Raw genomic sequence first — 12083 nt, 5'->3', positions numbered from 1 at the left:
ATGTTAACAAATATGATGTGATTGGGATTACGGAGACGTGGCTCCAGGATGATCAGGGCTGGGAACTCAACATTCAGGGGTATTCAACATTCAGGAAGGATAGAATAAAAGGAAAAGGAGGTGGGGTAGCATTGCTGGTTAAAGAGGAGATTAATGCAATAGTTAGGAAAGACATTAGCTTGGATGATGTGGAATCTATATGAGTAGAGCTGCAGAACACCAAAGGGCAAAAAACGTTAGCAGGAGTTGTGTACAGACCTCCAAACAGTAATAGTGATGTTGGGGAGGGCATCAAACAGGAAATTAGGGGTGCATGCAATAAAGGTGTAGCAGTTATAATGGGTGACTTTAATATGCACATAGATTGGGCTAGCCAAACTGGAAGCAATACGGTGGAGGAGGATTTCCTGGAGTGCATAAGGGATGGTTTTCTAGACCAATATGTTGAGGAACCAACTAGGGGGGAGGCCATCTTAGACTGGGTGTTGTGTAATGAGAGAGGATTAATTAGCAATCTCATTGTGCGAGGCCCCTTGGGGAAGAGTGACCATAATATGGTGGAATTCTGCATTAGGATGGAGAATGAAACAGTAAATTCAGAGACCATGGTCCAGAACTTAAAGAAGGGTAACTTTGAAGGTATGAGGCGTGAATTGGCTAGGATAGATTGGCAAATGATACTTAAGGGGTTGACTGTGGATGGGCAATGGCAGACATTTAGAGACCGCATGGATGAATTACAACAATTGTACATTCCTATCTGGCATAAAAATAAAAAAGGGAAGGTGGCTCAACCGTGGCTATCAAGGGAAATCAGGGATAGTATTAAAGCCAAGGAAATGGCATTCAAATTGGCCAGAAATAGCAGCGAACCTGGGGACTGGGAGAAATTTAGAACTCAGCAGAGGAGGACAAAGGGTTTGATTAGGGCAGGGAAAATGGAGTACGAGAAGAAGCTTGCAGGGAACATTAAGGTGGATTGCAAAAGTTTCTATAGGTATGTAAAGAGAAAAAGGTTAGTAAAGACAAACGTAGGTCCCCTGCAGTCAGAATCAGGGGAAGTCATAACGGGGAACAAAGAAATGGCAGACCAATTGAACAAGTACTTTGGTTCGGTATTCACTAAGGAGGATACAAACAACCTTCCGGATATAAAAGGGGTCAGAGGGTCTAGTAAGGAGGGGGAACTGAGGGAAATCTTTATTAGTCGGGAAATTGTGTTGGGGAAATTGATGGGATTGAAGGCCGATAAATCCCCAGGGCCTGATGGACTGCATCCCAGAGTACTTAAGGAGGTGGCCTTGGAAATAGCGGATGCATTGACAGTCATTTTCCAACATTCCATTGACTCTGGATCAGTTCCTATGGAGTGGAAGGTAGCCAATGTAACCCCACTTTTTAAAAAAGGAGGGAGAGAGAAAACAGGGAATTATAGACCGGTCAGCCTGACCTCAGTAGTGGGTAAAATGATGGAATCAATTATTAAGGATGTCATAGCAGTGCATCTGGAAAATGGTGACATGATAGGTCCAAGTCAGCATGGATTCGTGAAAGGGAAATCATGCTTGACAAATCTTCTGGAATTTTTTGAGGATGTTTCCAGTAAAGTGGACAAAGGAAAACCAGTTGATGTGGTATATTTGGACTTTCAGAAGGCTTTCGACAAGGTCCCACACAAGAGATTAATGTGCAAAGTTAAAGCACATGGGATTGGGGGTAGTGTGCTGACGTGGATTGAGAACTGGTTGTCAGACAGGAAGCAAAGAGTAGGAGTAAACGGGTACTTTTCAGAATGGCAGGCAGTGACTAGTGGGGTGCCGCAAGGTTCTGTGCTGGGGCCCCAGCTGTTTACATTGTACATTAATGATTTAGACGAGGGGATTAAATGCAGTATCTCCAAATTTGCGGATGACACTAAGTTGGGTGGCAGTGTGAGCTGCGAGGAGGATGCTATTAGGCTGCAGAGTGACTTGGATAGGTTAGGTGAGTGGGCAAATGCATGGCAGATGAAGTATAATGTGGATAAATGTGAGGTTATCCACTTTGGTGGTAAAAACAGAGAGACAGACTATTATCTGAATGGTGACAGATTAGGAAAAGGGAAGGTGCAACGAGACCTGGGTGTCACGGTACATCAGTCATTGAAGGTTAGCATGCAGGTACAACAGGCGGTTAAGAAAGCAAATGGAATGTTGGCCTTCATAGCGAGGGGATTTGAATACAGGGGCAGGGAGGTGTTGCTACAGTTGTACAGGGCCTTGGTGAGGCCACACCTGGAGTATTGTGTACAGTTTTGGTCTCCTAACTTGAGGAAGGACATTCTTGCTATTGAGGGAGTGCAGCGAAGATTCACCAGACTGATTCCCGGGATGGCGGGACTGACCTATCAAGAAAGACTGGATCAACTGGGCTTGTATTCACTGGAGTTCAGAAGAATGAGAGGGGACCTCATGGAAATGTTTAAAATTCTGACGGGTTTAGACAGGTTAGATGCAGGAAGAATGTTCCCAATGTTGGGGAAGTCCAGAACCAGGGGTCACAGTCTAAGGATAAGGGGTAAGCCATTTAGGACCGAGATGAGGAGAAACTTCTTCACCCAGAGAGTGGTGAACCTGTGGAATTCTCTACCACAGAAAGTAGTTGAGGCCAATTCACTAAATATATTCAAAAGGGAGTTAGATGAAGTCCTTACTACTCGGGGGATCAAGGGTTATGGCGAGAAAGCAGGAAGGGGGTACTGAAGTTTCATGTTCAGCCATGAACTCATTGAATGGCGGTGCAGGCTAGAAGGGCTCCTGCACCTATTTTCTATGTTTCTATGTTTCTATAAGAATGGAACCAGGCGAGTGCAGTCACACCCAGCTGTACGATGGTGGAGAGGCCTTGGAGGAGGATGGAGTGGTCAACTGTGCCAAAGGCTGCAGACAGGTCCAGAAGGACGAGGAGGGATAGTTTACCTTTGTCACAGTCACAAAGAAGTCTGTTAAAAAAGCAAACGGGATCCTAGGCGGCATGAACAGAGGCATAGAGTACAAAAGCAAGGAAGTTAAGTGAAACTTAATAAAATATTAATTAGAGTATCAACTGGAGTATTATGTTCAATTCTGGGCACCCCACTTTATAAAGAATGTTAAGGCCTTAGAGAGGGTGCAGAAGAGATTTACTCGAATGTTTCCAGAGATGAAGGACTTCAGTTATGTGGAGAGAGTACAGAAGCTGGGATTGTTCTCCTTCGAGTAGAGCAGGTTAAGAGGAGATTTAATAGAATTGTTTTGATAGATTAAATAAGGAGAAAGTGTTTCCAGAGGAAGAGCGTTTGGTAACCAGAGGACATGGATTTAAGGTGAGTTTCCAGAGGTGACATGAGGACACAGCAAGTTCTTGTGGTCTGGAATGCACTGCCTGAAAGGATGGTGGAAGCAGATTCAATAGCAACTTTCAAAGAAAATTGGATAAAAATTTGAAGGGAAAAAAATTTATAGAGCTGCGGGGAAAGAACAGGGGTGGGAATAATTGGACAGGCTTGGCTCCCCCTCAGATGGGTAGGACTCTGGAGCAAGTCACAGCTGGTAGTGGGAGAGTGCAGGCTGGTCCGATCCCTGATCGGGGCTGGGCTCTTTAGATGGGGGAGCGATCTAACGTGGGGTGGCGTCCGATTCCTGACCCCGGGAGGGTCTAATCCCTGATTGGAGGGCGGGGGGGGGGGGGGGGGGGGGGAGCTTTAATTGGGGAGGGTCCGATCCCAGGGAAGGAGGTGAGCTTGGTGGGCCGGGCGGAAGCAATCCTGCTCCTCGAAGCTGTCCTCACCTCCCTTGAGCTGCCGGGTTTCCCGATGCCCTGGAAACCTGGCCACGAGGGTTAAACCCGAAAATCAGGTTAAATCTGAGACTCCCAGCCTCATTAAAATATTTAAATGGACGACCTGTCTCCTGGGAGAGGGGTGGCTGCTCACCCACTGTCCCGCCTCTTAAACCCGGAAGTAGGCGGGTTTGGGTCGGATTGGGGTCGGGTTCGGCCTCGGGTCGGGTTCGGGTCGGGCTCGGGTCGGTGTTGGGTCAGGGTCGGGTTGGAGGCGAGTTGGGGTCAGTTTGGGGTCAGGTTGGAGACGGGTAAGGGACATTTTGGGGTCGGGTTGGAGACGAGTTCGGGGTCACGTTGGAGGCGGGTTGGGTTCGGGTTGGAGGCCGGTTCGGGTTGGGTTGGAGGCAAGTTGGGGTTGGGTTGGGGATGGGTTGAGGTCGGGTTGAGGTCGGGTTGGGGTCGTGTTGGGGTCGGGTTGAGGTCGGGTTGAGGTCGGATTGTAACGATTTGGAGTCGGGTTAGAGGCGGGTTGGGGTTGGGTTGGGGTCGGGTTGGTGTCGGGTTGGGGTCGGGTTGAGGTCGGGTTGTGGTTGGATTGGGGTCGGGTTGAGGTCGGGTTGTAGCGACTTGGGGTCGAGTTAGAGGCGGGTTGGGGTCGGGTTGGGGTCGGGTTGGGGTCGGGTTGAGGTCGGGTTGGAGCGACTTGGGGTCGGGTTAGAGGCGAGTTGGGTTCGGGTTGGGGTTGGGTCAGGGTCGGGTTGGGGTCGGGTTGGGGTTGGGTTGGGGTCGGGTTAGAGGCGAGTTGGGGTCGGGTTGGGATCGGGTTAGGTTCGGGTTGGGGTTGGGTCGGGGTCGGGTTGGGGTCGGGTTAGAGGCGAGTTGGGGTCGGGTTGGGGGCGGGTTGGGGTCAGGTTGGAGGAGAGTTGGGGTCGGGTTGAGGTTGGGTTGGGGTTGGGTTGGGGTCAGGTTGGAGGAGAGTTGGGGTCGGGTTGGAGGAGAGTTTGGGTCGGGTTGGGGTTGGGTTGGGGTTGGGTTGGGGTCAGGTTGGAGGAGAGTTGGGGTCGGGTTGGGGTTGGGTTGAGGTTGGGTTGGGGTCAGGTTGGAGGAGAGTTGAGGTCGGGTTGGAGGAGAGTTGGGGTCGGGTTGGAGGAGAGTTGGGGTCGGGTTGGGGTTGGGTTGGGGTTGGGTTGGGGTCAGGTTGGAGGAGAGTTGGGGTCGGGTTGGGGTTGGGTTGGGGTTGGGTTGGGGTCAGGTTGGAGGAGAGTTGGGGTCGGGTTGGAGGAGAGTTGGGGTCAGGTTGGAGGAGAGTTGGGGTCGGGTTGGAGGAGAATTGGGGTCGGGTTGGAGGAGAGTTGGGGTCAGGTTGGAGGAGAGTTGGGGTCGGGTTGGAGGAGAGTTGGGTTGGGTTGGGGTTGGGTTGGGGTCAGGTTGGGGTCGGGTTGGAGGAGAGTTGGGGTCGGGTTGGGGTTGGGTTGGGATCAGGTTGGGATCAGGTTGGGATCAGTTTGGAGGCGGGTTGGGATCGGGTTGGAGGAGAGTTGGGGTCAGGTTGGAGGAGAGTTGGGGTTGGGTTGGGGTCAGGTTGGGATCAGGTTGGGATCAGGTTGGAGGCGGGTTGGGGTCGGGTTGGAGAAAAGTTGGGGTCAGGTTGGAGGAGAGTTGGGGTCAGGTTGGAGAAGAGTTGGGGTCAGGTTGGAGGCGGGTTGGGGTCAGGTTGGAGGAGAGTTGGGGTCGGGTTGGAGGAGAGTTGGGGTCGGGTTAGAAACATAGAAACATAGAAACATAGAAAATAGGTGCAGGAGTAGGCCATTCGGCCCTTCTAGCCTGCACCGCCATTCAATGAGTTCATGGCTGAACATTCAACTTCAGTACCCCATTCCTGCTTTCTCGCCATACCCCTTGATCCCCCTAGCAGTAAGGACCTCATCTAACTCCTTTTTGAATATATTTAGTGAATTGGCCTCAACAACTTTCTGTGGTAGAGAATTCCACAGGTTCACCACTCTCTGGGTGAAGAAGTTCCTCCGCATCTCGGTCCTAAATGGCTTACCCCTTATCCTTAGACTGTGACCCCTGGTTCTGGACTTCCCCAACATTGGGAACATTCTTCCTGCATCTAACCTGTCTAACCCCGTCAGAATTTTATATGTTTCTATGAGGTCCCCTCTCATTCTTCTGAACTCCAGTGAATACAAGCCCAGTTGATCCAGTCTTTCTTGATAGGTCAGTCCCGCCATCCCGGGAATCAGTCTGGTGAACCTTCGCTGCACTCCCTCAATAGCAAGAATGTCCTTCCTCAGGTTAGGAGACCAAAACTGTACACAATACTCCAGGTGTGGCCTCACCAATGCCCTGTACAATTGTAGCAACACCTCCCTGCCCCTGTACTCAAATCCCCTTGCTATGAAGGCCAACATGCCATTTGCTTTCTTAACCGCCTGCTGCACCTGCATGCCAACCTTCAATGACTGATGTACCATGACACCCAGGTCTCTTTGCACCTCCCCTTTTCCTAATCTGTCACCATTCAGATAATAGTCTGTCTCTCTGTTTTTACCACCAAAGTGGATAACCTCACATTTATCTACATTATACTTCATCTGCCATGCATTTGCCCACTCACCTAACCTATCCAAGTCGCTCTGCAGCCTCACAGCATCCTCCTCGCAGCTCACACTGCCACCCAACTTAGTGTCATCCGCAAATTTGGAGATACTACATTTAATCCCCTCATCTAAATCATTAATGTACAGTGTAAACAGCTGGGGCCCCAGCACAGAACCTTGCGGTACCCCACTAGTCACTGCCTGCCATTCTGAAAAGTACCCATTTACTCCTACTCTTTGCTTCCTGTCTGACAACCAGTTCTCAATCCATGTCAGTACACTACCCCCAATCCCATGTGCTCTAACTTTGCACATCAATCTCTTGTGTGGGACCTTGTCGAACGCCTTCTGAAAGTCCAAATATACCACATCAACTGGTTCTCCCTTATCCACTCTACTGGAAACATCCTCAAAAAATTCCAGAAGATTTGTCAAGCATGATTTCCCTTTCACAAATCCATGCTGACTTGGACCTATCATGTCACCTCTTTCCAAATGCACTGCTATGACATCCTTAATAATTGATTCCATCATTTTACCCACTACCGATGTCAGGCTGACCGGTCTATAATTCCCTGTTTTCTCTCTCCCTCCTTTTTTAAAAAGTGGGGTTACATTGGCTACCCTCCACTCCATAGGAACTGATCCAGAGTCAATGGAATGTTGGAAAATGACTGTCAACGCATCCACTATTTCCAAGGCCACCTCCTTAAGTACTCTGGGATGCAGTCCATCAGGCCCTGGGGATTTATCGGCCTTCAATCCCATCAATTTCCCCAACACAATTTCCCGGCTAATAAGGATTTCCCTCAGTTCCTCCTCCTTACTAGACCCCCCGACCCCTTTTATAACCGGAAGGTTGTTCGTGTCCTCCTTCGTGAATACCGAACCAAAGTACTTGTTCAATTGGTCCGCCATTTCTTTGTTCCCCGTTATGACTTCCCCTGATTCTGACTGCAGGGGACCTACGTTTGTCTTTACTAACCTTTTTCTCTTTACATATCTATAGAAACTTTTGCAATCCGTCTTAATGTTCCCTGCAAGCTTCTTCTCATACTCCATTTTCCCTGCCCTAATCAAACCCTTTGTCCTCCTCTGCTGAGTTCTAAATTTCTCCCAGTCCCCAGGTTCGCTGCTATTTCTGGCCAATTTGTATGCCACTTCCTTGGCTTTAATACTATCCCTGATTTCCCTTGATAGCCACGGTTGAGCCACCTTCCCTTTTTTATTTCTATGCCAGACAGGAATGTACAATTGTTGTAGTTCATCCATGCGGTCTCTAAATGTCTGCCATTGCCCATCCACAGTCAACCCCTTAAGTATCATTCGCCAATCCATCTCAGCCAATTCACGCCTCATACCTTCAAAGTTAGCCTTCTTTAAGTTCTGGACCATGGTCTCTGAATTAACTGTTTCATTCTCCATCCTAATGCAGAATTCCACCATATTATGGTCACTCTTCCCCAAGGGGCCTCGCACAACGAGATTGCTAATTAATCCTTTCTCATTACATAACACCCAGTCTAAGATGGCCTCCCCCCTAGTTGGTTCCTCGACATATTGGTCTAAAAAACCATCCCTTATGCACTCCAGAAAATCCTCCTCCACCGTATTGCTTCCAGTTTGGTTAGCCCAATCTATGTGCATATTAAAGTCACCCATTATAACTGCTGCACCTTTATTGCACGCACGCCTAATTTCCTGTTTGATGCAGGTTGGGGTCAGGTTGGAGGAGAGTTGGGGTCGGGTTGGAGGAGAGTTGGGGTCGGGTTGGGGTCGGGTTGGAGGAGAGTTGGGAACAGGTTGGGATCAGGTTGGGATCAGGTTGGAGGCGGGTTGGGGTCGGGTTGGAGGCGGGTTGGGGTCAGGTTGGAGGAGAGTTGGGGTCAGGTTGGAGGAGAGTTGGGGTCAGGTTGGGATCAGGTTGGAGGCGGGTTGGGGTCAGGTTGGAGGAGAGTTGGGGTCAGGTTGGGATCAGGTTGGAAGCGGGTTGGGGTCAGGTTGGAGGAGAGTTGGGGTCAGGTAGGGATCAGATTGGAGACGGGTTGGGGTCAGGTTGGAGGCGGGTTGGGGTCAGGTTGGAGGAGAGTTGGGGTCGGGTTGGAGGAGATTTGGGGTCAGGTTGGGATCAGGTTGGAGGCGGGTTGGGGTCAGGTTGGAGGCGGGTTGGGTCAAGTTGGAGGAGAGTTGGGGTCGGGTTGAAGGAGAGTTGGGGTCGGGTTGGGGTCAGGTTGGAGGCGGGTTGGGGTCAGGTTGGAGGAGAGTTGGGGTCAGGTTGGGGTCAGGTTGGAGGAGAGTTGGGGTCAGGTTGGAGGCGGGTTGGGGTCGGGTTGGAGGAGAGTTGGGGTCAGGTTGGAGGAGAGTTGGGGTCAGGTTGGAGGAGAGTTGGGGTCGGGTTGGGGTCAGGTTGGAGGAGAGTTGGGGTCGGGTTGGGGTCAGGTTGGAGGAGAGTTGGGGTCGAGTTGGAGGAGAGTTGGGATCAGGTCGGAGGAGAGTTGGGGTCGGGTTGGAGGAGAGTTGCGGTCAGGTTGGAGGAGAGTTGGGGTCAGGTTGGAGGAGAGTTGGGGTCAGGTTGGAGGAGAGTTGGGGTCAGGTTGGAGGAGAGTTGGGGTCAGGTTGGAGGAGAGTTGGGGTTGGTTTGGGGTCAGTTTGAGATCAGGTTGGGATCAGGTTGGGATCAGGTTGGAGGCGGGTTGGGGTCGGGTTGGAGGAGAGTTGGGGTCGGGTTGGAGGTGAGTTGGGGTCGGGTTGGAGGCGGGTTGGGGTCAGATTGGAGGAGAGTTGGGGTCGGGTTGGAGGCGGGTTGGGGTCAGTTTGGAGGAGAGTTGGGTTCAGGTTGGAGGAGAGTTGTGATCAGGTTGGAGGAGAGTTGGGGTCGGGTTGGAGGAGAGTTGGGGTCAGGTTGGAGGTGAGTTGGGGTCGGGTTGGAGGCGGGTTGGGGTCAGATTGGAGGAGAGTTGGGGTTGGGTTGGAGGCGGGTTGGAGTCGGGTTGGAGGAGAGTTGGGGTCGGGTTGGAGGAGAGTTGGGGTTGGGTTGGAGGAGAGTTGGGGTCGGGTTGGAGGAGAGTTGGGGTCGTGTTGGAGGAGAGTTGGGGTCAGGTTGGAGGAGAGTTGGGGTCAGGTTGGAGGAGAGTTGGGGTCGGGTTGGGGTCAGGTTGGAGGAGAGTTGGGGTCAGGTTGGGGTCAGGTTGGAGGAGAGTTGGGATCAGTTTAAGGAGAGTTGGGGTCAGGTTGGAGGAGAGTTGGGGTCAGGTTGGAGGAGAGTTGGGGTCGGGTTGGAGGAGAGTTGGGGTCAGATTGGAGGAGAGTTGGGGTTGGGTTGGGGTCAGGTTGGGATCAGGTTGGGATCAGGTTGGAGGCGGGTTGGGGTTGGGTTGGAGGAGAGTTGGGATCAGGTTGGAGAAGAGTTGGGATTAGGTTGGAGGCGGGTTGGGGTCAGGTTGGAGGAGAGTTGGGGTCGGGTTGGAGGCGGGTTGGGGTCAGGTTGGAGAAGATTGGGATCAGGTTGGAGGAGAGTTGGGGTCGGGTTGGAGGCGGGTTGGAGTCGGGTTGGAGGAGAGTTGGGGGTCAGGTTGGAGGAGAGTTGGGGTCAGTTTGGAGGAGAGTTGGGGTCAGGTTGGAGGAGAGTTGGGGTCGGGTTGGAGGAGAGTTGGGGTCGGGTTGGAGGAGAGTTGGGGTCGGGTTGGATGAGAGTTGGGGTCGGGTTGGAGGAGAGTTGGGGTCGTGTTGGAGGAGAGTTGGGGTCAGGTTGGAGGAGAGTTGGGGTCAGGTTGGAGGTGAGTTGGGGTCGGGTTGGGGTCAGGTTGGAGGAGAGTTGGGGTCAGGTTGGGGTCAGGTTGGAGGAGAGTTGGGGTCAGGTTGGAGGAGAGTTGGGGTCAGGTTGGGGTCAGGTTGGAGGAGAGTTGGGGTCAGGTTGGAGGAGAGTTGGGGTCAGGTTGGAGGAGAGTTGGGATCGGGTTGGGGTCAGGTTGGAGGAGAGTTGGGGTCAGGTTGGAGGAGAGTTGGGGTCGGGTTGGGGTCAGGTTGGAGGAGAATTGGGGTCGGGTTGGGGTCAGGTTGGAGGAGAGTTGGGGTCAGGTTGGGGTCAGGTTGGAGGAGAGTTGGGGTCAGGTTGGAGGAGAGTTGGGGTCAGGTTGGAGGAAAGTTGGGATCGGGTTGGGGTCAGGTTGGAGGAGAGTTGGGGTCAGGTTGGAGGAGAGTTGGGGTCGGGTTGGGGTCAGGTTGGAGGAGAGTTGGGGTCAGGTTGGAGGAGAGTTGGGGTCAGGTTGGAGGAGAGTTGGGGTCAGGTTGAAAGAGAGTTGGGGTCAGGTTGGAGGAGAGTTGGGGTCAGGTTGGAGGAGAGTTGGGGTCAGGTTGGAAGAGAGTTGGGGTCAGGTTGGAGGAGAGTTGTGGTCAGGTTGGAGGAGAGTTGGGGTCAGGTTGGAGGAGAGTTGGGGTCAGGTTGGAAGAGAGTTGGGGTCAGGTTGGAGGAGAGTTGGGGTCAGGTTGAAAGAGAGTTGGGGTCAGGTTGGAGGAGAGTTGGGGTCAGGTTGGAGGAGAGTTGGGGTCAGGTTGGAGGAGAGTTGGGGTCAGGTTGGAAGAGAGTTGGGGTCAGGTTGGAGGAGAGTTGGGGTCAGGTTGGAAGAGAGTTGGGGTCAGGTTGGAGGAGAGTTGGGGTCAGGTTGGAGGAGAGTTGGGGTCAGGTTGGAGGAGAGTTGGGGTCAGGTTGGAGGAGAGTTGGGGTCAGGTTGGAGGAGAGTTGGGGTCAGGTTGGAGGAGAGTTGGGGTCAGGTTGGAAGAGAGTTGGGGTCAGGTTGGAGGAGAGTTGGGGTCAGGTTGAAAGAGAGTTGGGGTCAGGTTGGAGGAGAGTTGGGGTCAGGTTGGAGGAGAGTTGGGGTCAGGTTGGAAGAGAGTTGGGATCAGGTTGGAGGAGAGTTGGGGTCAGGTTGGAAGAGAGTTGGGGTCAGGTTGGAGGAGAGTTGGGGTCAGGTTGGAGGAGAGTTGGGGTCAGGTTGGAGGAGAGTTGGGGTCGGGTTGGAGGAGAGTTGGGGTAGGGTTGGGGTCGGGTTGGAGGCGGGTTGGGGTCAGGTTGGAGGCGGGTTGGGGTCGGGTTGGAGGAGAGTTGGGGTCAGGTTGGAGGTGAGTTGGGGTCAGGTTTTAGGAGAGTTGGGGTCAGGTTGGAGGAGAGTTGGGGTCGGGTTGGAGGAGAGTTGGGGTCGGGTTGGGGTCAGGTTGGAGGAGAGTTGGGATCAGGTTAGAGGAGAGTTGGGGTCAGGTTGGAGGAGAGTTGGGGTCGGGTTGGGGTCGGGTTGGAGGAGAGTTGGGATCAGGTTGGAGGAGAGTTGGGGTCAGGTTGAAGGAGAGTTGGGGTCAGGTTGGAGGAGAGTTGGGGTCAGGTTGGAGGCGGGTTGGGGTCAGGTTGGAGGAGAGTTGGGGTCGGGTTGGAGGCGGGTTGGGGTCGGGTTGGAGGAGAGTTGGGGTCGGGTTGGGGTCAGGTTGGAGGAGAGTTGGGGTCGGGTTGGGGTCAGGTTGGAGGAGAGTTGGGGTCGGGTTGGGATCATGTTGGAGGAGAGTTGGGGTCGGGTTGGAGGAGAGTTGGGGTCGGGTTGGAGGAGAGTTGGGGTCGGGTTGGGATCATGTTGGAGGAGAGTTGGGGTCAGGTTGGAGGAGAGTTGGGGTCGGGTTGGGATCATGTTG

The 12083-nt window shown here is 52.8% G+C and overlaps 1 long non-coding RNA gene across 1 annotated transcript in view; it reads left to right on the top strand.

Moving 5' to 3' along the window:
- The window catches only part of LOC139276142 (uncharacterized), an 88232-nt gene that overhangs the window by 26093 nt on the left and 50056 nt on the right, over positions 1 to 12083 (top strand). The window lies entirely within an intron of this gene.

This window comes from Pristiophorus japonicus, chromosome 1 (genome assembly GCF_044704955.1).
Source record: "Pristiophorus japonicus isolate sPriJap1 chromosome 1, sPriJap1.hap1, whole genome shotgun sequence".
Lineage (NCBI taxonomy): Eukaryota > Metazoa > Chordata > Chondrichthyes > Pristiophoridae > Pristiophorus > Pristiophorus japonicus.
The sequence above is the reverse complement of the archived record's forward strand: the minus strand, read 5'-3'. Positions and strand labels throughout refer to the sequence as shown.